Here is a 26,471-nt window from a genome sequence, read left to right as displayed (position 1 = left end):
TGTAACAACATACAGGAGAAGGTTGGTGAAAGTAAACTGGGATAAAGAAAGTAGACAGGCGTACAAGAGTGAAGGCTAAAGAAAAGGTTTACGGCAAGTTGTGTGTGCAGTTTACACAAGGGAAGAAAGAACTTGTACCAATAGGGCAGTCTTGTTTGAACCCGTGCATGATATGGCAGGATTTGACCACATCTGGGGACAGCTGGCACCAACACGGGAGAGACTTATCCCTGGGCAGAGTGTAGGAGTTTTAGCACAAATCATTTGACCAGGCTCGGTAAACTTAAAACTACTCGCCACCACCTAGCGGATGTGCTGGTTTAAGATGTGCCAGATTAAAATGGTTCCTGCTGAAACCCCCATCCTCTGATTGGTTTTGTGCTGACACTCCCACACTCCGCCTGGGGATTAGTCTCTCCCCACAAACAGCATCACTTCTACAGAAAAATCTTTTAGTGTTTTGTTTTTGGCTGCAGCCACCAAGCAGTTGCGAAAGTACAGTTTTTTTCGGTTCCGGGTGGAGAAGTGAAGACAAGGCAAATGGGAGAGGTCCATGTTGTAAGTGTTTGCCTATACACCTACCCAGAGTTGCTGTGTTCTTTCACCTGCACAACAGCCCTTGACATGTTTGAGCTCCGGATAATAAACACACAACACATGTCCACTTTTCACCGCATCATCACTTTTTCTTTGCATGTTCACTTTGCTTGCCGTGTAATTTGCCCAAAAACTCAGAGAAAGTGCCATGTTTCTGATGCGGACAGATGAGGGCTGTCCCCGGATGTAGAAAAATTGCATCATATGCGTCATATTTTACTCCTTTAGTGCCTGCCCTCAAACAAGATTGCAGTTCCCAACTGTCCAGACATAAGGTCTGAATGGGAAAGGATCTTCTACAAGTTAAGATGATCAAGGATGCAGACAGGAATTTGCCGAGCAGTAAACCTAGTGTCTTCAGAAGATGGAGGGGAGTACTTTGATGAGCTTGTGAATGAAGAAACTGAGCGAGAGAGAAGGTTGGGTGATGTGACGCATGTTAATCACGAAGTGCGCTGGATTAGTTAGGATAAGGTAGGGACAGCTATGAATAATATGTTCAGGAGAGATGACAGAAGAGATGGTAAACAAATGATTGAACATTATCTTGGAAAGTGAGAGTATGCCTGAGCTGTGAAAGAGAAGGAAGTTGATGTGGCAGAGCCGTAGTAAGTAAGTCAGCAAATTATGATCAAAAGTAGTGGGAGACAGAAGAGAAGATGAAGATCTGTGAGTTGCAATATGGTTTAATTTGTAGAAAGAGCTCTACAGATGCAGTGATTGTTCGAGAGTGCTGATGCCGAAGTGTAGAGAAGGCCAGAAGGAGTTGTATTGTATGTTTTGGGGATTCAGAGAAAGGCTATCACACACAGAGAAGAGTTATGGTACAGTATTTTATGAGGAAGTCAGGTGTAGCAGGAAAAGTATGTAAGGTGCAGGATACGTATGGGGACCTCTTGATAGTGGTAAGGTGTACAGTATGAATGAAAAATGGGTTCAAGATGGAAGTGGGATTGCGGTTCTGAGACCTTTCACAGTTGTAATGTGATGGGCAGATTGATGGGTGAGATCAGCTAGAAGTCTTGATGGATTATATTGTTTCCAGATGACATTTTGATCTGTAGCGAGACTACGGAGCAGGTGGAGATGAGCCTGGAAAGGTGAAGGCACAACTCAACATAGGAGGGCATTGAAAGTCAGTGGAGTAATACAGTACATGTGCATAAATGAGAAGGAGGACGACGGTGCAGAGGTGGTGAAGGTGTTCAAAGTAACAAAGAGTCTGGTAGAGAGATGTAGGCGAGATTGCAAGATTTGTGACAGAAGAGTATATTTAAGTGTGAAACGGAAAGTCTACATATGTTACAACCCCTATTCCAATGAAGTTGGGATGTTGTGTGAAATGTAAATAAAAACAAAATACAGCGATTTGCAAATCCTGTTCAACCTATATTCAATTGAATACACCACAAAGACAAGACATTTAATGTTCAAACTGATAGACTTTTTTGTTTTTGTGCAAATATTTGCTCATTTTGAAATGGATGCCTGCAACACGTTTCAAAAAAGTTGGGACAGGGCAACAAAAGACTGGGAAAGTTGATGAATGCTCAAAGAACACCTAACAGGTGAGCGTCACCGGCTGCTCTCTGCCCAGCCTGGAGGACACTAGATGGATGGATGGATGGATGGATGAGAGTTATTGTCATTGTCATTACAAGTGCAACAACAAGATTACATCCACACTCACATTTCCACAGACAAGATACAGCAATTAATCCATAATTATTACTTGTTTACCATAATAATGGCACACATCAGAATTAAGACAACACATATACATTTGACATTGTTTATGTGCAATAAACTTGAAACAGTCCGTTTTCCGAATTGAGGTGATGTGGGTGTGTGGTCGCTGCTGCAACAGGAGTTGCGCAGCCGCTACCTTGGGGGGAACGAGGACCTGCCGCAGCTAAAACTGCGCTGCCCCTGGAGGGGAGAAGGGGTGGTGTGAGTGGTGGCTGGGATGGGGTGTGTGATGGGGGGCAGGAGGGGAGGTAGGAGGGAAAGTGGAGCATGCTTCAGTCTTTGTCCATGTGTGACTCTGTCAGATACTGGCCTTGTATTGGAGTTAGAGAGATAAGGAGGCAGCCAATATTCCCAAGGCTGTAGAGATTCTTCTGGAGTAAAAACAATGGGGCATTTATCCTTGAGATGCTGATAAGCCTGCCGTGTTTGTGGTTGAGCAGTGAAAAACACTTTTCCAACTTTACATGAACAAACCAGATCCCAATTATGAAAGTTCCCCGGCCTCTGAAATCTTCACCTTCTCCTGCAAGGAGCGCATTTGCTCCGAGATGTTATCCAATTTGTGTCTGAGTTCAAGGGTTAACGCAGTCTGAGAATGCATTGCCTTGCCAAACTCATTAATCATGACGGACAAGCAAGGGGTCGTGGTTTTGGCGGCAGCCGTCTTGCCAATCTTCCGGGCAGCACATAAGCCAATAAGTACCAGCCCTCCTACTATGAAACCAAATATGAATAAATCCTCAACGTCCTCCACAGAGAATGGCGCAAAGCATGCGACCTGCCACGTCTCCCAGGCTTCGAGAACATAGCCCACAGGGTAAGTTCCATCTGGGCATGCAGGGTCCCCCAGCCCTGATCTTCTTGTAGATAGAATGGTGTCATTAGCGTTCAGAGACCAGCTGATCAATTCCATGATTAATCCAAAATACATAGTTTGAAGAATTCACAGCCTGGTGAAGTAGGGACTTTGAAGGTTGGAGCAGAGATAGAGGAGACAGGAGGAGATGCGACCGCCCTCACCAGAGTCCCAAGCTGATACCAAGCTGGCAAACGACATTGCCAGTTCTCACTACCTCAGCAGAGCTGCCAGCATCAGCAAAGACACATCCCACCCCAGCAACCACCTGTTTGACCTACTACCCTCCAGCCGACGGTATAGGTCAACCAAAACTAGGACAAACAGACTCAGGGACAACTTTCTCCCCAGAGCGATCACTGCACTGAACAGTAACAAACCCCTTTAATCTGCACTTTTCAAGTTTCTTGTGCAATATCTGTAAACCATGTGCAATATTTCCTGTGCAATATTATCCCACAGTTGTATATAATTCTCGTTTTACATTTTACTTGGTCCATATTTTATTTTATTTAGTTGTACATATACTTTGAATAATTTTGAATAATTTATTGTTTATTGTATTTTACTATTTTCTATTTGGCTAACATTTACTCGCACCTCGGAAAAGCACCTTTGGAGTTGCACTCAAATCTCGTTGCAATGCAAATTACAATGACAATAAAGGCAATTCTGATTCTGTTTCTGAAGATTCAGAGAATCTGTAGAACTTTCTACACATAAGCAGCAAGGCGGAAAACCAACATTGAACGCCTGTGACCTTCAATCCTTCAGGCAGCACTGCATTAAAAACCAACATCGTTGTGTAAAGGATCTTACCTCAGGAACATAGGCTCAGGAACACTTCAGAAAACCATTGTCAGTTAACACAGTTCATCAATACATCTACAAGTGCAAGTTAAAACTCTACCATCCAAAGCAAAAGACATACATTAACAACATCCAGAAACACCGCCGCCTTCTCTGGGCCGAGTTCATTTGAAATGGACAGATGCAAAGTGGAAAAGTGTGCTGTGGACTGATGAGTCCACATTTCAGATTGTTTTGGGAAATAATGGACGTTGTGTCCTTTGGACAAAAGAGGAAAAAGACCATACAAATTGTTACCAGCGCAAAGTTCAAAAGCCAGCATCTGTGATGGTATGGGGGTGTGTTAGTGACCATGGCATGGGCAACTTATACATCTGTGATGGCACCATCAATGCTGAAAGGTGCATCCAGGTTTTGGAGCAACACATGCAGCCCTCCAAGCAACGTCTTTTTCAGGGACGTCCTCCTTATTTCAGCAAGACAATGCCAAGCCACATTCTGCAAGTGTTACAACAGCGTGGCTTCATAGTAAAAGAGTGTGGGTACTAGACTGGCCTGCCTGCAGTCCAGACCTGTCGCCCATTGAAAATGTGTGGCGCATTATGAAGCGCAAAATACAACAACAGAGACCTTGGACTGTTGAACTACTGAAGTTGTACATCAAGCACGAATGGGAAAGAATTCCACCTGCAAAGCTTCAACAATTACTGTCTTCTCAGTTCCTAAACGCTTATTGAGTGTTGTTAGAAGGAAAGGTGATATAACACAGTGGTAAACATACCACTGTCCCACCTTTTTTGAAATGTGTTGCAGGCATCCATTTAAAAATGAGCAAATATTTGCACAAAAACAATAAAGTTTATAGTTTGTACATTAAATATCTTGTCTTTGTGGTGCATTCAGTTGACTATAGGTTGAAGAGGATTTGCAAATCATATTCTGTTTTTATTTACATTTTACACAACGTCCCAACTTCATGGAATTGGGGTTGTAGTAAGACCTGCTCCTATATTGCATGGCCCTGAAGCAGTGATGCTGAGAAAACAACCAGAGGCATCTGTTGAAGATGTTGTGATTTCATTGGATTGAGGATGGGATGCACATAGTCAGGATTAGGAATAAACAAACCTTCCTAATCACAGGTAGAATGGTTTGGAGACAAAGCTGAGATGGTTTGGTCAAGTCTGTTGGTCAAGTGCAGAGCAGGGAACCAGCATATATTTGGTGCGGTGTTCAGCCAAATGGAAAAAATGATACAAAAAGAAAAAGAAAAGGTGTTCTTTAAAGGAGTGGGGACAGCGCGACCGAGCAGAAAAGTGCGGAGAGACAGGAGAAGCCGCCATGCTAAATCGGCTAAGAGCTAGTAGCTACGCTAAGCTAGCGGATTCCTAAAAACACGCAAAGTGAATAATGTGTAAATAATTTAGAGGTGATTCAGCAGAATGAGTGCTTTAGTTAAGGCACGTAAAGATTACACTGGGAAACAAATCGTAATCTAGATAACTAGATCAATCTAACTGCGCAGATTAAACAGCTAACAGATACAGAAAAACACCGCTGTGCTCCGGAACAGGAAGTGATACAATACCGCAGTGAGAGCCAACCACCAGTAGAGGCAAGCAAGCAATATCAATCTAAAATCAAGACTAGAAGACATTAACATCAACATTAGAAGACTGATAATTTTGATTGACTTTTTTCTCTGAATTGGTCAAGTTTTTCCATTGTTTTTCTTTTATTTATTTATTATTTCTTACTTTATTTTATTTATTTATTTTTTTGCATTCTTCTCCACACAGCTCCCCCTACAGCCTGGAGTACTCGTACATCACAAAACTGTCGTAAAAAACTCACTGCTGACCCCCCCCCATCCCCGCTCTCCATGTGCATTTGTTTTCAATGGAGCTGTTGAATGTCATCCATGGAGCCATATCGAGAAAGCAGCAACACAAAGAAACACATAGAGAACACATTATCTCAATGTATTTCCAAGTGCAACAGCAAGAACACCAGGTCTGCATCTGTTTGGTATGCTTCCTTATCTTATAGCTCTCAGCATTCCGACAAGGCCTGACAGACATTCAGTCGTGTGTGACCCCTTGCTCAATTACACTCTCATTTTCTCTTCCTCGCCTCCTCCAACAGTGTGTTTTTTCTTTTTCACCGGCTCTGCCACAGTGAAGAAGATGTAAGAAATAAATCCTTCATTGGCTTGTGCTTATAGCTGCTAGCTAGCTGATGCCTTTTTAGCTCTGTACAGTGCATCCAGAAAGTATTCACAACACTTCACTTTTTCCACATTTGTTATGTTACAGCCTCATTCTAAAATGGAGTAAACCACTTCCCCCCCAATACATTGTGATGCACATTTGGCAGCAATTACTGCTTCAAGTCATTACATTATTTCAACAACTAAAATGTTTAGAAAGAATTTAAGTAGAATTTAATAGTTACATTTAGAAACAATGTCGATTAGAAATTGTAAGTTTTACTATAAACATTTCATTTAAATCATTTAACTTCACTTTTTGATGACAACATATTGTCCTTTAACATTAACTGTGTGTTTCTTAACCCTTTACCTACTGAGGCTATAAATGGATGATTGGTTATATTTTTTTATTATAGCAATAAAATTAAGAAATAATGTTCTATGTTTGTGTGCTTTGGTACCCTTTTCTAAGAGTACCTGAATTTCAATTATATTACACCTGATTAACTATTATACACATTATTTTAAGTTTTAGCATTTAAAATGAGAAAAAAAGAACACAAAAACGAACTTGATTTTTTTTCAGTTTTTTTAGTGAAAAATGAGAGTTATGTAAAGGAAGTTTGGATTTCACATTTTTAACAGGAAGCTGTACGTGTTTACAATGAAAATAATTAATTTTGTGTCTAGAACTCAGAAACAGTGCAAAGGTAAACATTTTACAAGGCGAAAATATGCAAAAAGTAACTAATTTTAAAGTGCAGAACCAAACAATATGAATAACAACAAACAAAGTGCAAATATATAAATATATCAATTATTATCGTTAAAATGTGCAATAAATCACTCATTTGATCACTCATTTTGTGCAAAATTATACAATATGAATAAAACAAAGTGTCAAACTATATACAAATATATAACCAAGAATCAAAATTAGATCTAAACTACATCAGTCCGTCAGTGTGGTACTGTTTGTAACAATTTCTGTCTGGTTGAAGACAGAGGGCCAGTTTTACAAAGTTTGCACATCCAGCAGGTTGACCTCTTGCCACCCTTGCAATGAACGCCGCCCCCTTTGTGGATCGCTGGCAAGTAGGGTTTCCACTGCTTGTTGGCACCGGGCAGTGGCTTGTGGCTGATGGAGCCATCACACCCACACAAACACGCACACACACCCTTCACAAATGACACTAAAACCCTGCCTTTTCCTCAAAAATTACTACATTTATGTTTGCTGTCTGTCTCTCTTTTTCATGTTTTTCCCTCGTTTCAAAAGTCACCGAACGCACTTTACCGTATTATATGCAATATATAGCATACTGTTGGAAAGCACGGGTACTTGGCTTGCTGTCAGTGTTGAAATTTTTTCAGATTGAGGGATTACATGAGAACGTACGGTAATGAGAATCAGCGGTGCACTAGTGTGAAACTTCTGTGTTTTCCTCTGCATGATGACGTCACAGGCTTACGTTTACCATAATACACCATATATCATTGGAAATCCCTTGGTGTTAGCTTAACAATGCACTTTGAATCATTCGGATTGGACAAACTATGGCGGAGTTACGGTAAAAAAAAATACGCATATGGAAAATATGGCGTGGGCGCCATCGCCATAGATAAAGGGTTAACAAACATGACACTGCCAGACATCTCACTGAAATGTAACTTGTGGACTTCAGCACTACAAAATATGCAACACCAATAACTTAACTGAAACTGTCCATTACTAACCTTATGTATGTCTGTGAGCACCAGTGTTGCCACAGTTAGTTTGAAACACTAATCCAATTACTGATTACTCCTTGAAAAAGTAACTTAGTTACTTTACTGATTATTCAATTTCAAAAGTAACTAAGTTGGATTACCTGTTACTTTTTTAGTTACTTTCAGCAGCTGCCGACAACACCCCCCACCTCAACATGAAAATGATAACCAGTTTGCCAAAACTCACTTTATAGTCACCCTTTCTTGACTTCAATAAATATAAATATTTGCATTATAAAAATCAAATAGACCTCTTTCTTGACCTCATATTTAAATGTTGACAGCACTGTAACTGTAAAACTTACAATTTGTAACGAACATTGTTTATAAATGTAACTATTAAATTCCTTCTAACATTGTTCTAACATTTAAATTCTTTCTCAACATTTCAATTGTTAAAATTATTATTATTATAGTAGTAGTAGTAGCAGTAATATAACAAATAGTGTCAAAAGTGGACCTTTAATCTCAGGGTGTGGAGGAGGAAGCATGTCCCACCTTCCTTCTGGATTCACCCCTGGATGGCCATCTGAGCAGGAAGAATTGACAACGTATTAATGGAAAGAGCACAACCAGATTGAGTGGCAGGGATTTTTTTTTCTTACGTTTTTCAGCATTTTTTACTCCATGTCATCCTCAGAAAGAGACTTTCACCTACAAAGCTTCAACAATTTGTGTCCTCAGTTCCCAAATGCTTATTGAGTGTTGTTAGAAGGAAAGGTGATGTAACACAGTGGTAAACATACCACTGTCCCAGCTTTTTTGAAATGTGTTGCAGGCATTCATGTCAAAATGAGCAAATATTTTCACAAAAACAATAAAGTTTATCAGTTTGAACATTAAATATCTTGGCTTTGTGGTGTATTCAAATGAATGTAGATTGAAGAGGATTTGCACATCATTGTATTCTGTTTTTATTTACATGTTTCACAATGTCCCAACTTCATTGGAAATGGGGTTGTAATAAAGTAACTAGAAATCTAACTTAGTTAATCAGTAAAGTAACTAAGCTACTTTTTCAAGTACTACTGTCCAGCATATGTTGTTGTTGTTGATGATGGACATGTGGCTGTGTTACATTTTAGATTCAAACAATGTAGCATTATAGTTATATTTTCACTGAGGTTTTAAAAATATCACTTTTCCTTTTACTTGCCACTTTTTTTGGCATGTCAGTTTATTATCATATATGTACAAATTCAAAAGTTTGAAAACACCAGATTTTACCTTAAATCTACAATTCTGAATCATAAGAGAATGGGAAGATATGTAAAATGCAGATAAATAAATGAATAAACACAGTGTTCATTCATTCATTTCATTTGTTCATTCCTCTCATACATTCCTGCATTACAGGCCATGCAGCACAATGAAATGAAATTAAATAAAATTAAGTTGACCACAGAAAACATGAAATATATTTGCTTCATACTACCTGCCATGAAATAAAAGTGGAAAATAAATATGAGGCCTGCTTTTTTTGTTTTGTTTTTTTTTTTTTTTTGCTTTGTTTTTGTTGTTGTTGTTTCATTATGTCTGCCAACGAAGTAATAAAATCACCTGCGTTGTTGCATAAATGATGCATGACACTCACAATTAGTGTCCTCCTGTTGTTAGAAGGAAAGGTGATGTAACAGTGGTAAACATACCACTGTCCCAACTTTTTTGAAACGTGTTGCAGGCATTCATTTCAAAATGAACAAATATATAGTGTAATACTGATGACATGTTTGCATGTGTTTCAAGGGTATATTGCTAATTCTTGAGTCTTTGTTTTTTATCCCCTAGCTCTCCCAGAGTGGGCCAGAGTGATTAATGATACTCAGATGGACAGTGGAGAGAAGCTTCAATGGGAGTGCAAGGCCACAGGGAGACCTCGGCCCATCTATCGCTGGCTTCGTAATGGCTTGCCCTTGACGTCCCAGGTACTTACCTCACCACAGAGTATCCTGTACTTTTGTTCATCTTACATGAAACATAAATTATTCTCATCATTCCTGCAAAATGACTTTATGGAGCATCATCATGTATATGTATGGATAGACTTATGTTTTGCTCTTTACAGGGTCGAGTTGAAATCGTGAATGGAGAGCTGACTATTCACAAAGTGCAGCAGTCTGATTCAGGAATGTACCAATGTGTTGCTGAAATAAGTATGGAGGCATCTACTCCAATGCTGAACTCAAGATTTTAGGTAAAGACATCTTTGTTTTTTATTATGTGACATTACAGAGGTAGTGAAATTGTTGGGAAGTGGGGAAACTGCAACTGTGGTATCGGGACAGAACTAATCAGCGCAGGTAGAGATGCTGTTCTCTTGGCATTGTAAGCATTGTTTGCTTCTATCTCAGAGACATATATCAGAATGGAAGAAAAGACTTGCTGTCCCTTTCTGTAATGGAAAAGACAGTGTGATTAACTGGATTGCAACAGCTCAGAGATGCTACACTGCGAGTATGGCTTCATAATATCACTCCAATCAGTGTCACAGTTATTGTGAACTTTTACCTTGATTATGATTAATGAAGAAGTATTTGTTTTGCAGACTTGTCAAACTTGTTAAGAGATTCACTTATCTTAGCAGTGGAATTCATGTCTCTGAGATGTTCTTGTTTGAGCTCGAGAAACATCTGGTAAAAGCTTGCAGCATATGAGGTCACTGGATAGAGGTGTTTGCTGATTCAAGATTCAAGATTCAAGAGTTTTATTGTCATATGTACAGCAGAAACAGGCAGTTACACTATACAATGAAATTCTTACTTTGCTATTCCTCCATTCACCAATATAATCTTAAAAAGAAAGAAAGAAAGAGAGAGGAAAAGGCAAAATGTTTAAAATAAAAAAAACACTTAAGTTATTGTGCAAATTGTGCAAATATGTGGAGCAGCGATTCAGAGAGTGCAAATCACGAGTAACAGATGTGGACAGTAGTAGTCAGAACAAATATAAATAAACCTATGTAAACAGTATTTTAATAGCAGCAGTACGGTGAATTTAAGGTGCAATCTAGTGTAAACAGGGAAAAGTTAAAAAACAGTTCAGGGTGGGAGGGGAGAGGAGGTAGTGTATGATGTGTTTATAAGCCTGATGGCCTGTGAATAAAAACTGTTTGTTAGTCTTGTGGTCCTGGACTTCACACTCCTGTAACGTCTGCCTGAAGGTAGGAGTGTAAAGAGGTTGTGCTGGGGGTGAGTGCTGTCCTTGATTATATTCTGGGCCCTCCTGATGACTCTGGTGTGATAAATGTCCTGTAGTGAGGGAAAAGCTGCTCCTGAGATGGACTGAGCAGTCTTGATTACACGCTGGAGAGCCTTTCTGTCCTGAGCAGTGGCTGATGCCAAGATGTTTGCAAAAGAACAAAGTTTTTAGTGCATCACATTTTACAGTATGGTTATACGTATGATCTAGAGTCTAATGATTGACCTACAGGTGACAACTGAATGTCTTTAGTACAAAACCTCTCTGCAGTGTCCTTTTGCACTGTGGAAATGACTGTGTCAAATGCATAGCTAGTTGGAGAGTCTCAAATTTAGCATACTACTTGCATCGTAAGGGAATGTCACCTGTGACATTATGGCTATACTACACACTTTACTGCACATGATCCAGTGCCCAGTCCATCAATGCAGCAGACTCCAGCACCTTGAAAAGGCTGAATTAATGTGCACTTATCGAATAGCTATTTTGTATAGATGGCTACTTCCAAGAGTTGTGAATGGACTGGTTGTCTGTCTGGATGCGTGCCATTCAGGACTGAGGGCTGTCCACAGTGTAGCTAATGCAGTGCATGCCAGTGCATCCCTAACTGATATCTGTATTGGTTGTTATTGGTGGTTTTGTGTTTATTTTGTTGTTTTTTTGTTTTGTTTTGTTTTTTTGTTTTGTTTGTTTGTTTGTTTGTTTATTTATTTAATTTTATTTTTTTGATTTTGTATTTCAATTATCATACCCTTTAATATAGATTAACTTGAAAAGGTAAGTTCAGGTAACATTTATAGTGATTGATTTGTAATTATACTAAACTTAAAAATTTAAGGCAGCCTGAACACAGTCTTTAAATCAAAACAATGTATTTTTAAGGACATGTTAAATGTAGAGTAGATTTGATTGAGCTAAGATTTTTGATGAAGTGGCTACTGGATTATTATTTTTTTTCCTCTCACCTTGCTGCAAAATTTACAAGGTAGTCTTCTATCTGTCGTATTTCTGGATAGTCTGTTAATACTGAAATGGCAGACAAAGCGTTGGCATCAGAATAAGGTACATGTTGATAGGTAAGAAATTGAAATGCAAGTGGTGAATGCTGAACTGTGAGATGTGCTGATTGCCAATCAGTGGTTTCTGATTTAACCCGGGCTGTGGACGGCATGAATAAAAGGAAAACCATTATGGTGAGATTCAGTGAGGTAACTGCAGGCATGAAGTTGAGAAGATTCAGGAACAGTCGACATTACTGTGAAGAGAATGAAATGCAACAACATGTAGGTACAAATTTACAATAATGGAAGTAAACATTACAAGAAAGACACCAGTGCAGTCTGTGATGGAGTTTAATGACTCCATTAGTCTTAACTTTTGTCTTCCCAAAGAGGTTATATATGAGAACTAGAGAGCACTTGCACTGAGCCGTGTGCCGGCAAAGAGGCGTGATCGCCATTTTAATTACGGGCAAGTTAGTGATTTGCGTGCATAGACTTTAAAGAAACAGGTGGAATATGCCAGAAAGCTGCGCATGTTGGCAAAGCCACAAACAGAGGAACAATGGAGACAATATTTCCTTCCATAAGTAAGTGCTTTGGTTATTCTTGTCACTTTGTCTGTGATATTTGGATAACAAACAGCTGTATGTTTCCTGCCGTACCTGTGTCGCCCGATGACACGGACCATTAACTCTTCACTTATGTCTAGTTGATATTTTCCACTGCTAGACCAATGTCTAATTAAAATACTTGTCGTTAGTGATTAAAATTGTTTGACAAGACTGGGGATTTTATTTAATTTGCACCTTAAAATAATGAGATTATAATGACCCGCGCTGTGCCGCTCACAGTCACACCCACATATAGAGATGTGTACCCACCGCTGACTTCATGAATTAAACTCGGTCACTAAAGTATAATTGTGTAAAAAAAAAATATATATATATATATAGTATTGTAATGGTTTTAGGAGCTGCGTTGAACACAGCAGCAGCTGCAGCAGGATGAATCAGCTCAGCAGCTTGAACAGCGCAGATCCGTGTAACTTTCAACACTAAAATTTGGGAATGTGTGTGTGTGTCAGAGTAAGTTTAATACTTACTGACATAATTTATTGTAAGTTAATTTTACTGGCTCGATATCCAGTCAAAATGGCATTTTAACACGTATTTTGCGAGCATTCTGTTCAGTCGCGAATCTCCATTGAAAATGCATTAACATCCGAGTACTTCATCAATCTTTTGCCCGTTAGGAGACGTCATGTCGCTGTCCATGAAGGATGTTTTCGTTAGTGTGCAGCATTGGGAGTGCGTTCTCTAGTTCTCATATACAGCTCATGGGTCTCCTTTGTCATTAAAGCAGAAATTACAGCACAACAGCCATTATGTTAAAAAAATTCTTGCACACAAAAATTGGTAAATTTATGTATTAATTGTAAGACTCCATCAGGGAAATCAAGGTACCAGCAGCATTGTATAGCAGCTCACAGGGTAAGAAGCACACAGAGTATCAAAATTGAAGGTAAAAAAGAAAAACAGTTTGCAAATATAAATATAAATACAATATAACTACCAGACATAGTGATCAATACTGGTTTACTGGCTACTACTGTTCCTCTCATTCCCAGCCTCTGTCTTCCTGTTACACCTCCTCCCCCTGAGTGAGGAGTTGTACAGTCCTGATGGCCTGAGGGACATTACTTTGAAGAAAACATTACTTTGAAAAATGATGTTTAGGGAAATCAGATTTGATCCTACCTGCCTCATTTGAATCCTTCCATTCTTTGTTACACTACAGCAATTTACAGCATCTTCTACATGTGCAGATCCACCTCTGATAGCATCAACCTATCACTACTGCAAACAAGAAAAGATAGGAGCCGATGAAATAATCTAATTCCACCTCCACCGTGAACCCATCCATTATTTCTACCGTACACCTCACTACCACTGCACGTCCACACATATCCTGCAACACTTTGCATACTCTCGACTCTGTCTTCCTCATACAATACCACACTACTTCACTGGCATCCTATTGCTTCCTGTTTTCTTCAAAGCAGCCTCGGGCCGAAGTGCATTGGGTCAAGTCTGAAAATTAAAAATATATATATATGTACATCAAAATAAAAGCAACTTAAGTCACAGATCCCAGGCTGTGCTGTCTTGTTTCAAGCCAGTGCCTTACAGCAAGGCTCTGCCAGTCCAGCATCACACTCTGGCTGACTCCATTTTTGCAGGTGGATGGCACAACCGCCGGTACACGTGTTTAATGAATTGCAGGGCAGAGAGCCTATGCCAAGAGGAGCAATGCTGGTGAACAAAATTGGCTGGTGAGCAACAAGTGAACAGTCACCAAAAATATTTAATTGAAAAGTGGAGAGTTATCATGCAACATATTATTTTGTCTGTACCACTTGGCACTTTTGATCATATGATTTCTGTTGTATGTAAGTAAAGCCCCTTCGGCCTGCTCCCTTGTTTTATTGCGTCCGAATCGCCAAAGCAAATCCAAGGTGGATCTGACACAGGTTGACGCAACTAACACAGGTTTTATGCCGGATCCTCTTCTTCCCACCCCTCCCACATTACAGGGAGAAATGTGGGAGGGATGGGCTTTGAGCTGGTGCTGCTGACCGAACGGTCCCCTCTAAAAATAGTCTGCCCTGCCTTCACTGTGCCTTCACTGTGCATGCATCTAAAACTAACTCTTAATGTGACTCTCCACACCCAACGTGATCAAAGGGAATAATGTCATTATTAAACCATCAGATGACAAAGTAAAACCTCTTAAATTATTCTGAAGTCAGTTTTATGCAGAAATGAGGGTGTTTATAGCAGAAACAAGACGATATTTGGTGAATCACGACTGATGCTCCGAAATGACGTAGGTGCCTCTGAACGGTCACCCGTCTTTTAATAGGAAATAATGCTGAATTTATGTGAAAATGAATGTTGTACAAAAGCTTCAGATATCTGTTGTTGAGATAGATGTTGACTGGAGTGCAGTGTGAAGCAGAAATGGGGTGATAATCAGGTGAAATTGCTGCTGATGCTCAGAAACGATGCTGCTTACACTCCAAAATGACACATACGCAGTGAAGGCGTGGCGAACCGATTCTTGGGGGGACCGTTCGAGTCGGCAACACCGGCAAACATCCGCACTGAAATCACAGTTTTGTCTTATGTATGCAGATGAAGCACACTGGATTTTTGCTATATTTATTTGAGTCATGTGTACTGCATGAGTCATTGAAGTATGACTTTAGAAGCATCAGAATCCAAGAAGACATTTCTTCAGCCTTCAAGCTCAAACATAGCTGAATGGCTGCCCACTGTTTGTGTTGATGGGCTATTTTCTCCTTGTCATCTTCTATACTGGGACACATCTGGTGACACTGTTTCCCCTTTCATATTTCCCCGAGGAACAGTTACTGTCGGCATGCCAGGCTCTTTTTGAGGCAAATCCATGGCATTTGAAAAATGTTATTGCAAATGTTCAATGTTTATTATTATTAGTATTTGTTGTTTTGTGGAAGATATATTAAATGGTTTCCCCATAGTCATCCATATACTGTCTGTGTAAAGCCACCACAGTTTGATTAAAATTCATGGTCTTGCCTGCAAGAGTCAAACATTCTAGATGCTAATAAGGTTTATCCTTGGCTGAGGAAGAGGTACTTTTGTCTTCCTTAGAGTAACAGTCACAATGAGGATATCTGGAAGCTGGTGATGAATGCTTTCACAGGGACAACCCTACAGACATCTCCTCTGAGTGACCTGTGTTATGTGGAGGAGTCTGCAAGGAAACATTATCAGGACAGATTACAATGGTTAATAACAGCCTGCAGAGGAGCAATCACTGGAGGCTATGTGGGGGCAGCGACTGTCCTCGTGCCTGTGATCTTGTCCCACATCCAACTCTTCTGGGAGGGTGTCGTGAGAAGCAATAAGGGTCCTGCTGCCACCAGCTGCAGGCTTGCTCTTACTTTGATTAAAACAAATACACACAGAAACTGCTCTGTTTTTCACTGGTTCTTGTGTCTATGGGGACCTCCACCACTCAGGCAGCCACTCGGGCTCAAAGACACAAGTGACACATGGAGACAGGTCAGCCTGTGGCCACAGATGGGATTAAATTGTCATTGTGTGTAATGTCACCATAAAGCATCATTCAGCATTTGAATAATCCCTGCTGACAAAGCCTTGGAGCATAAAGCTGGCCCCGATGTGGAACACGTCTGTGTACACAAGTGACACATTATTGTCTAAGGCATTATTTAGCCATAACCTGCTTAATCAGTCTCTACAGTAGGGTATAATTTTAAGAGTACTGCATGTGCACCAAACAGCATGCTTAGTGTTTATTAATAAATGATACAAAATACATATGTACCCACCCCCCCCCCCCCCCCCCCCAAAAAATAATAATAATAAAAAAAAAATACTGGCTGACATAAAGCCACAGCCACATATGATTTTAATTTTAGTGTTAGAAAGTACATAATAATGAAAAAAAAAGTCTGTAAATATATGTCTCTTTACAAATGCCAAAACATTTTAAGGCAGTTTCAGAAATGAAAAGTGAATTCACAAATGATACAAAAACTAATGATTTAAACAGGAATTTATAATTTACACACACACACACACACATACACACACACACACATATATATATATATATATATATATATATATATATAGTGCATCTGGAAAACATTCACAGTGCTTCACTTTTCCCATTTTTTTTTTATGTTACTACCTTATTCCAAAATGGAGTAAATTCATTTTTTCCTCAAAATTCTACTCATAACACCCCATAATGACAACATGAAAATAATGTTTTGGTTTGTTTTTTTAAGTGTTTGCAAATTTATTAAAAAAATTCACCCCTGGCTATTTAAAGCATTTCTTTTATTTGTTTCACACATATCCCTTGGTGTGGCAAATCAAAGGGAAACACTTGAGATCAGAGCCCTCAGCATGGCTGCGAACCCTCTCCATAGCCTGATGCCTGCTTTCAGGACGGAGACCACAGGGGTTGTGATTGGTCCGTTTTACGTTTTCACGTCTTCCTCTCCCATCATATTTTAATAGTTTTTGTAGTGCACCTGCTGATTACATTTCAATCATGGATCAAATACGTTTGTCAGAAAAGTCTCCAAATATGACCACCTTTACAACATATACAACAGTGTCTGAAAAAGACACTCAAATGACCCGTAATTCATGGAGGGAAATTGCATGCACCGTACCATTGGTTTGGATGATGATGATTGTATAAAGAATTGGAGCCCGTTGACAGACAAATAATTCAGATAAAGTCACTGTTCCTGCAGCAAACTCAATTAAGACACCCACTGACATGACAGAGAATTGTAAAAGGGTCATGTGCATGGCAACATCATTGTATGGCCATGTTGTGAAGGAGTTGTAGAAGCATAAATGAGGCTTTAGCATTTTCAGGTACCACTCTGCCACGGACATTCAATGAGGCCAGCCCCTATTCAGTGTCAGGCATTTAATCAAGGAAATATGTAAGCCTAATTGGTGCTGGGGATTCCCCATAGATTGTTCGCCACCTGCTGACTAACTAATCCATGACATACATATAACGTTTTTTGTCTATTTCATTCATATAGCGGATTTTTTTCCACTTAGTGGATCAAAATTATAATCAGTCATTATAATTATATAATTATAACGTTATTTATAACGTTATAATGAATTATAATTAGAATCGTTATAATCAAAATCCACTATGTGGATATAATTTGCTGGGCAGCCCAAATCCATTATATACGAGTTTTATTGTATATATACTCAACAAAAATATAAACGCAACACTTTTGGTTTTGCTCCCATTTTGTATGAGATGAACTCAAAGATCTAAAACTTTTTCCACATATACAATATCACCATTTCTCTCAAATATTGTTCACAAACCAGTCTAAATCTGTGATAGTGAGCACTTCTCCTTTGCTGAGATAATCCATCCCACCTCACAGGTGTGCCATACCAAGATGCTGATTAGACACCATGATTAGTGCACAGGTGTGCCTTAGACTGCCCACAATAAAAGGCCACTCTGAAAGGTGCAGTTTTATCACACAGCACAATGCCACAGATGTCGCAAGATTTGAGGGAGCGTGCAATTGGCATGCTGACAGCAGGAATGTCAACCAGAGCTGTTGCTCGTGTATTGAATGTTCATTTCTCTACCATAAGCCGTCTCCAAAGGCGTTTCAGAGAATTTGGCAGTACATCCAACCAGCCTCACAACCGCAGACCACGTGTAACCACACCAGCCCAGGACCTCCACATCCAGCATGTTCACCTCCAAGATCATCTGAGACCAGCCACTAAGACAGCTGCTGGAACAATCGGTTTGCATAACCAAAGAATTTCTGCACAAAATGTCAGAAACCGTCTCAGGGAAGCTCATCTGCATGCTCGTTGTCTTCATCGGGGTCTCGACCTGACTCCAGTTCGTCGTCGTCACCGACTTGAGTGGGCAAATGCTCACATTCGCTGCCGTTTGGCACGTTGGAGAGGTGTTCTCTTCACGGATGATGCAAAGGAGATGTGTTGCACTGCATGAGGCAAATGGTGGTCACACCAGATACTGACTGGTATCCCCCCCCAATAAAACAAAACTGCACCTTTCAGAGTGGCCTTTTATTGTGAGCAGTCTAAGGCACACCTGTGCACTAATCATGGTGTCTAATCAGCATCTTGGTATGGCACACCTGTGAGGTGGGATGGATTATCTCAGCAAAGGAGAAGTGCTCACTATCACAGATTTAGACTGGTTTGTGCACAGTATTTGACGGAAATGGTGATATTGTGTATGTGGAAAAAGTTTTAGATCGTTGAGTTAATCTCATACAAAATGGGAGCAAAACCAAAAGTGTTGCGTTTATATTTTTGTTGAGTGTATATATATATATATATATATATATATATATATATATACGAGGGCTGTCAATAAAGTAATGGTCCTTTTTATTTTTTTCAAAAACTATATGGATTTCATTCATATGTTTTTACGTCAGACATGCTTGAACCCTCGTGCGCATGCGTGAGTTTTTCCACGCCTGTCGGTGATGTCATTCGCCTGTGAGCACTCCTTGTGGGAGGAGTCGTCCAGCCCCTCGTCGGAATTCCTTTGTCTGAGAAGTTGCTGAGAGACTGGCGCGTTGTGTGATCAAAATTTTTTCTAAACCTGTGAGACACATCGAAGTGGACACGGTTCGAAAAATTAAGCTGGTTTTCAGTGAAAATTTTAACGGCTGATGAGAGATTTTGAGGTGATTCTGTCGCTTTAAGGACTTCCCACGGTGCGAGACGGCGCTCAGCGCTCTCAGCCGCCGTCGTCAGCCTGTTTCAAGCTGAAAACCTGCACATTTCAGGTTCTATTGATCCAGGACGTCGTGAGAGAACAGAGAAGTTTCAGAAGAAGTCGGTTTCAGTATTTTATCCGGATATTCCACTGTTAAAGGAGATTTTTTTAATGAAAGACGTGCGGACGGGTCCGCGCGTCGGGACGCAGCCGCCGCGACGCTCCGCCACAGGAAAAACACACTCTGTTGAAAGCCTTAAGGACAAGTTGGAACATGTCCTGCCTGTTAAACAATTTCTCATATACTCACTCCACTGAAAGCCATCAAAAGCCGCCTGGATTTTACAAATGGTTATCAACACAGAGGTGTTTTTCCTGTGCCGCCGCAACGCGTCGGCTGCGTCCAGACGCGCGGATCCGTCCGCACGTCTTTCATTAAAAAAAATCTCCTTTAACAGTGGAATATCCGGATAAAATGCTGAAACCGACTTCTTCTGAAACTTCTCTGTTCTCTCACGACGTCCTGGATCAATAGAACCTGAAATGTGGAGATTTTCAGCTTGAACAGGCTGACGACGGCGGCTGAGAGCGCTGAGCGACGTCTCGCACCGTGGGAAGTCCTTAAAGCGACAGAATCACCTCAAAATCTCTCATCAGCCGTTAAAATTTTCACTGAAACCAGCTTAATTTTTCGAACCGTGTCCACTTCGATGTGTCTCACAGGTTTAGAAAAAATTTTGATCAAACAAAGCGCCAGTCTCTCAGCAACTTCTCAGACAAAGGAATTCCGACGAGGGGCTGGCCGACTCCTCCCACAAGGAGTGCTCACAGGCGAATGACGTCACCGGACAGGCGTGGAAAAACTCACACATGGCGCACGAGGGTTCAAGCATGTCTGACGTAAAAACATATGAATGAAATCCATATAGTTTTTGAAAAAAATAAAAAGACCCTTACTTTATTGACAGCCCTCGTATATATATTATAATATATATATATTATATATATATATATATATATATATATCGAGGTCTATTAGAAAAGTATCCGACGTTATTATTTTTTTCAAAAACCATATGGATTTGAATCACGTGTGATTGCGTCAGACAAGCTTGAACCCTCGTGCGCATGCGTGAATTTTTCCACGCCTGTCGGTTGTGTCATTCGCCTGTGAGCAGGCTTTGAGTGAGGAGTGGTCCAGCCCCCTCGTTGGATTTTCATTGTCAGGAAATGGCAGAATGATTTGGGCTTTTTTTCCATCAGAATTTTTTCAGAAACTGTTAGAGACTGGCTGCTGGAAACCATTAGAAAAATGTATCTGGCATCTGGCTTTCTGTGAAAATTTTACGGGCTTCACAGAGAATAAGCACTGTTACTACAGCTTTAAGGACGGCTTTAAGGACGCTCGGTCCTTAAAGCCGTTCCATAGTCCTGTTCCATAGTCCTGTTCCATAGTCCTGCCTGCTTCCATGTGTTTTTTGACCTCCTGTCCATTTTTCCGAACTCGCCAAAGCCTGATGATTCTTGTACTTTTGCTGTGTATTCTGGACTGCCTTTTTGTGTACTGATCACTGCTTTCCTCATCACTGAAGTATTTTACCAACCTGAGCTGTTTGTGTGAGCCTCACATTTGTGTCCAAACATCTTTGACCAACCTACATGTCACTTCCCTTCACCTATGACATATCTAAGGAGTCAGTTTAAGAGTCTGTGTCTTTTGGCAAGTCAGGGAATGAAAATAAAATCATTATAAATTAGTAGTTGACATGAAATAGCGAAGAGAATAATCAGTATCTGAAAAATCTGTATCATTATCATTTGGATTGCGTCTTTTGTATTCAAGTTTTTCCTGTGAAACTCTATTTTGGTTATGCTACAAACAGTAATGCTCGACTTTATGGAGTACTAATTTGAAAAACCACTGATGATGATGTAGAACTGCTTGAACAAACAATTTTATTTTGGCAGCAACAGCCTCCATCATTTAGAATTTCATCAAGTAGGGGTTTTGTGCCCATAAGAACTGGAAATTTTCTAAACAATCACATAAATGTGTCATTGCCCCATCAAGATGTTGGTTATGTCTACTTACATTCTGTGGATAAAAAGCAATATTGTCCTCCCCTTCCTTACTTTTCATTTTAGATATTAAATACTAATATTAATGCAGCTTTTGTGTGCAAATACTTCATCTGAATGCCAGGCTTTCCTCGCCAACTATATAATGAAAAACAACACTGCTTTTACTGTCTCACTTACTGCTGTGGTTGTGACTGCAACAATGTGGATTTTTTTTAAGAGAATCATATTACCAGTGAGGAGATGAGACAAGTGCTGCTGCTGGACTACTGAGCAACTACTAGAGAAGTGATGAAGGGGAAACAACTAGGAAAGTAGTGAATGTACAGGAAGACAAGGAGACCTGTTGGTGTAATGTAACAACATACAGGAGAAGGTTGGTGAAAGTAAACTGGGATAAAGAAAGTAGACAGGCGTACAAGAGTGAAGGCTAAAGAAAAGGTTTACGGCAAGTTGTGTGTGCAGTTTTACACAAGGGAAGAAAGAACTTGTACCAATAGGGCAGTCTTGTTTGAACCCGTGCATGATATGGCAGGATTTGACCACATCTGGGGACAGCTGGCACCAACACGGGAGAGACTTATCCCTGGGCAGAGTGTAGGAGTTTTAGCACAAATCATTTGACCAGGCTCGGTAAACTTAAAACTACTCGCCACCACCTAGCGGATGTGCTGGTTTAAGATGTGCCAGATTAAAATGGTTCCTGCTGAAACCCCCATCCTCTGATTGGTTTGTGCTGACACTCCCACACTCCGCCTGGGGATTAGTCTCTCCCCACAAACAGCATCACTTCTAACAGAAAAATCTTTTAGTGTTTTGTTTTTGGCTGCAGCCACCAAAGCAGTTGCGAAAGTACAGTTTTTTTTCGGTTCCGGGTGGAGAAGTGAAGACAAGGCAAATGGGAGAGGTCATGTTGGTAAGTGTTTGCCTATACACCTACCCAGAGTTGCTGTGTTCTTTCACCTGCACAACAGCCTTGACATGTTTGAGCTCCGGATAATAAACACATAACACATGTCCACTTTTCACCGCATCATCACTTTTTCTTTGCATGTTCACTTTGCTTGCCGTGTAATTTGCCCAAAAACTCAGAGAAAGTGCCATGTTTCTGATGCGGACAGATGAGGGCTGTCCCCGGATGTAGAAAAATTGCATCATATGCGTCATATTTTACTCCTTTAGTGCCTGCCCTCAAACAAGATTGCAGTTCCCAACTGTCCAGACATAAGGTCTGAATGGGAAAGGATCTTCTACAAGTTAAGATGATCAAGGATGCAGACAGAAATTTGCCGAGCAGTAAACCTAGTGTCTTCAGAAGATGGAGGGGAGTACTTTGATGAGCTTGTGAATGAAGAAACTGAGCGAGAGAGAAGGTTGGGTGATGTGACGCATGTTAATCACGAAGTGCGCTGGATTAGTTAGGATAAGGTAGGGACAGCTATGAATAATATGTTCAGGAGAGATGACAGAAGAGATGGTAAACAAATGATTGAACATTATCTTGGAAAGTGAGAGTATGCCTGAGCTGTGAAAGAGAAGGAAGTTGATGTGCAGAGCCGTAGTAAGTAAGTCAGCAAATTATGATCAAAAGTAGTGGGAGACAGAAGAAGAGAGATGAAGATCTGTGAGTTGCAATATGGTTTAATTTGTAGAAAGAGCTCTACAGATGCAGTGATTGTTCGAGAGTGCTGATGCCGAAGTGTAGAGAAGGCCAGAAGGAGTTGTATTGTATGTTTTGGGGATTCAGAGAAAGGCTATCACACACAGAGAAGAGTTATGGTACAGTATTTTATGAGGAAGTCAGGTGTAGCAGGAAAAGTATGTAAGGTGCAGGATACGTATGGGGACCTCTTGATAGTGGTAAGGTGTACAGTATGAATGAAAAATGGGTTCAAGATGGAAGTGGGATTGCGGTTCTGAGACCTTTCACAGTTGTAATGTGATGGGCAGATTGATGGGTGAGATCAGCTAGAAGTCTTGATGGATTATATTGTTTCCAGATGACATTTTGATCTGTAGCGAGACTACGGAGCAGGTGGAGATGAGCCTGGAAAGGTGAAGGCACAACTCAACATAGGAGGGCATTGAAAGTCAGTGGGAGTATGATACAGTACATGTGCATAAATGAGAAGGAGGACGACGGTGCAGAGGTGGTGAAGGTGTTCAAAGTAACAAAGAGTCTGGTAGAGAGATGTAGGCGAGATTGCAAGATTTGTGACAGAAGAGTATATTTAAGTGTGAAACGGAAAGTCTACATATGTTACAACCCCTATTCCAATGAAGTTGGGATGTTGTGTGAAATGTAAATAAAAACAAAATACAGCGATTTGCAAATCCTGTTCAACCTATATTCAATTGAATACACCACAAAGACAAGACATTTAATGTTCAAACTGATAGACTTTTTTGTTTTTGTGCAAATATTGCTCATTTGAAATGGATGCCTGCAACACGTTTCAAAAAAGTTGGGACAGGGCAACAAAAGACTGGGAAAGTTGATGAATGCTCACAGAACACCTAACAGGTGAGCGTCACCGGCTGCTCTCTGCCCAGCCTGGAGGACACTAGATGGATGGATGGATGGATGGATGAGAGTTATTGTCATTGTCATTACAAGTGCAACAACAAGATTACATCCACACTCACATTTCCACAGACAAGATACAGCAATTAATCCATAATTATTACTTGTTTGCTATAATAATGGCACATATCAGAATTAAGACAACACATATACATTTGACATTGTTTATGTGCACTAAACTTGAAACAGTCCGTTTTCTGAATTGAGGTGATGTGGGTGTGTGGTCGCTGCTGCAACAGGAGTTGCGCAGCCGCTACCTTGGGGGGAACGAGGACCTGCCGCAGCTAAAACTGCGCTGCCCCTGGAGGGGAGAAGGGTGGTGTGAGTGGTGGCTGGGATGGGGTGTGTGATGGGGGGCAGGAGGGGAGGTAGGAGGGAAAGTGGAGCATGCTTCAGTCTTTGTCCATGTGTGACTCTGTCAGATACTGGCCTTGTATTGGAGTTAGAGAGATAAGGAGGCAGCCAATATTCCCAGGCTGTAGAGATTCTTCTGGAGTAAAAACAATGGGGCATTTATCCTTGAGATGCTGATAAGCCTGCCGTGTTTGTGGTTGAGCAGTGAAAAACACTTTTCCAACTTTACATGAACAAACCAGATCCCAATTATGAAAGTTCCCCGGCCTCTGAAATCTTCACCTTCTCCTGCAAGGAGCGCATTTGCCTCCGAGATGTTATCCAATTTGTGTCTGAGTTCAAGGGTTAACGCAGTCTGAGAATGCATTGCCTTGCCAAACTCATTAATCATGACGGACAAGCAAGGGGTCGTGGTTTTGGCGGCAGCCGTCTTGCCAATCTTCCGGGCAGCACATAAGCCAATAAGTACCAGCCCTCCTACTATGAAACCAAATATGAATAAATCCTCAACGTCCTCCACAGAGAATGGCGCAAAGCATGCGACCTGCCACGTCTCCCAGGCTTCGAGAACATAGCCCACAGGGTAAGTTCCATCTGGGCATGCAGGGTCCCCCAGCCCTGATCTTCTTGTAGATAGAATGGTGTCATTAGCGTTCAGAGACCAGCTGATCAATTCCATGATTAATCCAAAATACATAGTTGAAGAATTCACAGCCTGGTGAAGTAGGGACTTTGAAGGTTGGAGCAGAGATAGAGGAGACAGGAGGAGATGCGACCGCCCTCACCAGAGTCCCAAGCTGATACCAAGCTGGCAAACGACATTGCCAGTTCTCACTACCTCAGCAGAGCTGCCAGCATCAGCAAAGACACATCCCACCCCAGCAACCACCTGTTTGACCTACTACCCTCCAGCCGACGGTATAGGTCAACCAAAACTAGGACAAACAGACTCAGGGACAACTTTCTCCCCAGAGCGATCACTGCACTGAACAGTAACAAACCCCTTTAATCTGCACTTTTCAAGTTTCTTGTGCAATATCTGTAAACCATGTGCAATATTTCCTGTGCAATATTATCCCACAGTTGTATATAATTCTCGTTTTACATTTTACTTGGTCCATATTTTATTTTATTTAGTTGTACATATACTTTGAATAATTTTGAATAATTTATTGTTTATTGTATTTTACTATTTTCTATTTGGCTAACATTTACTCGCACCTCGGAAAAGCACCTTTTGGAGTTGCACTCAAATCTCGTTGCAATGCAAATTACAATGACAATAAAGGCAATTCTGATTCTGTTTCTGAAGATTCAGAGAATCTGTAGAGCTTTCTACACATAAGCAGCAAGGCGGAAAACCAACATTGAACGCCTGTGACCTTCAATCCTTCAGGCAGCACTGCATTAAAAACCAACATCGTTGTGTAAAGGATCTTACCTCAGGAACATAGGCTCAGGAACACTTCAGAAAACCATTGTCAGTTAACACAGTTCATCAATACATCTACAAGTGCAAGTTAAAACTCTACCATCCAAAGCAAAAGACATACATTAACAACATCCAGAAACACCGCCGCCTTCTCTGGGCCGAGTTCATTTGAAATGGACAGATGCAAAGTGGAAAAGTGTGCTGTGGACTGATGAGTCCACATTTCAGATTGTTTTGGGAAATAATGGACGTTGTGTCCTTTGGACAAAAGAGGAAAAAGACCATACAAAATTGTTACCAGCGCAAAGTTCAAAAGCCAGCATCTGTGATGGTATGGGGGTGTGTTAGTGACCATGGCATGGGCAACTTATACATCTGTGATGGCACCATCAATGCTGAAAGGTGCATCCAGGTTTTGGAGCAACACATGCAGCCCTCCAAGCAACGTCTTTTTCAGGGACGTCCCTCCTTATTTCAGCAAGACA

At 40.7% G+C, this 26,471-nt stretch overlaps 1 protein-coding gene and 1 long non-coding RNA gene across 2 annotated transcripts in view; one reads left to right on the top strand and one right to left on the bottom strand.

The window, feature by feature from the left end:
• Nucleotides 1–26,471, top strand: part of cntn5 (contactin 5) — a 918,586-nt gene that overhangs the window by 715,231 nt on the left and 176,884 nt on the right. The gene's annotated exons all lie outside the window — the stretch shown is intronic.
• LOC117508674 lies at nucleotides 530–24,713 on the bottom strand. Its single transcript, XR_004560163.1, has 3 exons — nucleotides 24,704–24,713; nucleotides 22,256–22,261; nucleotides 530–618 (listed from the first exon to the last, which is right to left on the bottom strand). It is a non-coding gene; the product is annotated as an uncharacterized LOC117508674 (long non-coding RNA).

This window comes from Thalassophryne amazonica, chromosome 4 (assembly GCF_902500255.1).
Source record: "Thalassophryne amazonica chromosome 4, fThaAma1.1, whole genome shotgun sequence".
Lineage (NCBI taxonomy): Eukaryota > Metazoa > Chordata > Actinopteri > Batrachoidiformes > Batrachoididae > Thalassophryne > Thalassophryne amazonica.
Note: the sequence above shows the minus strand (reverse complement) of the source record. Positions and strands in the feature narration are given on the sequence as shown.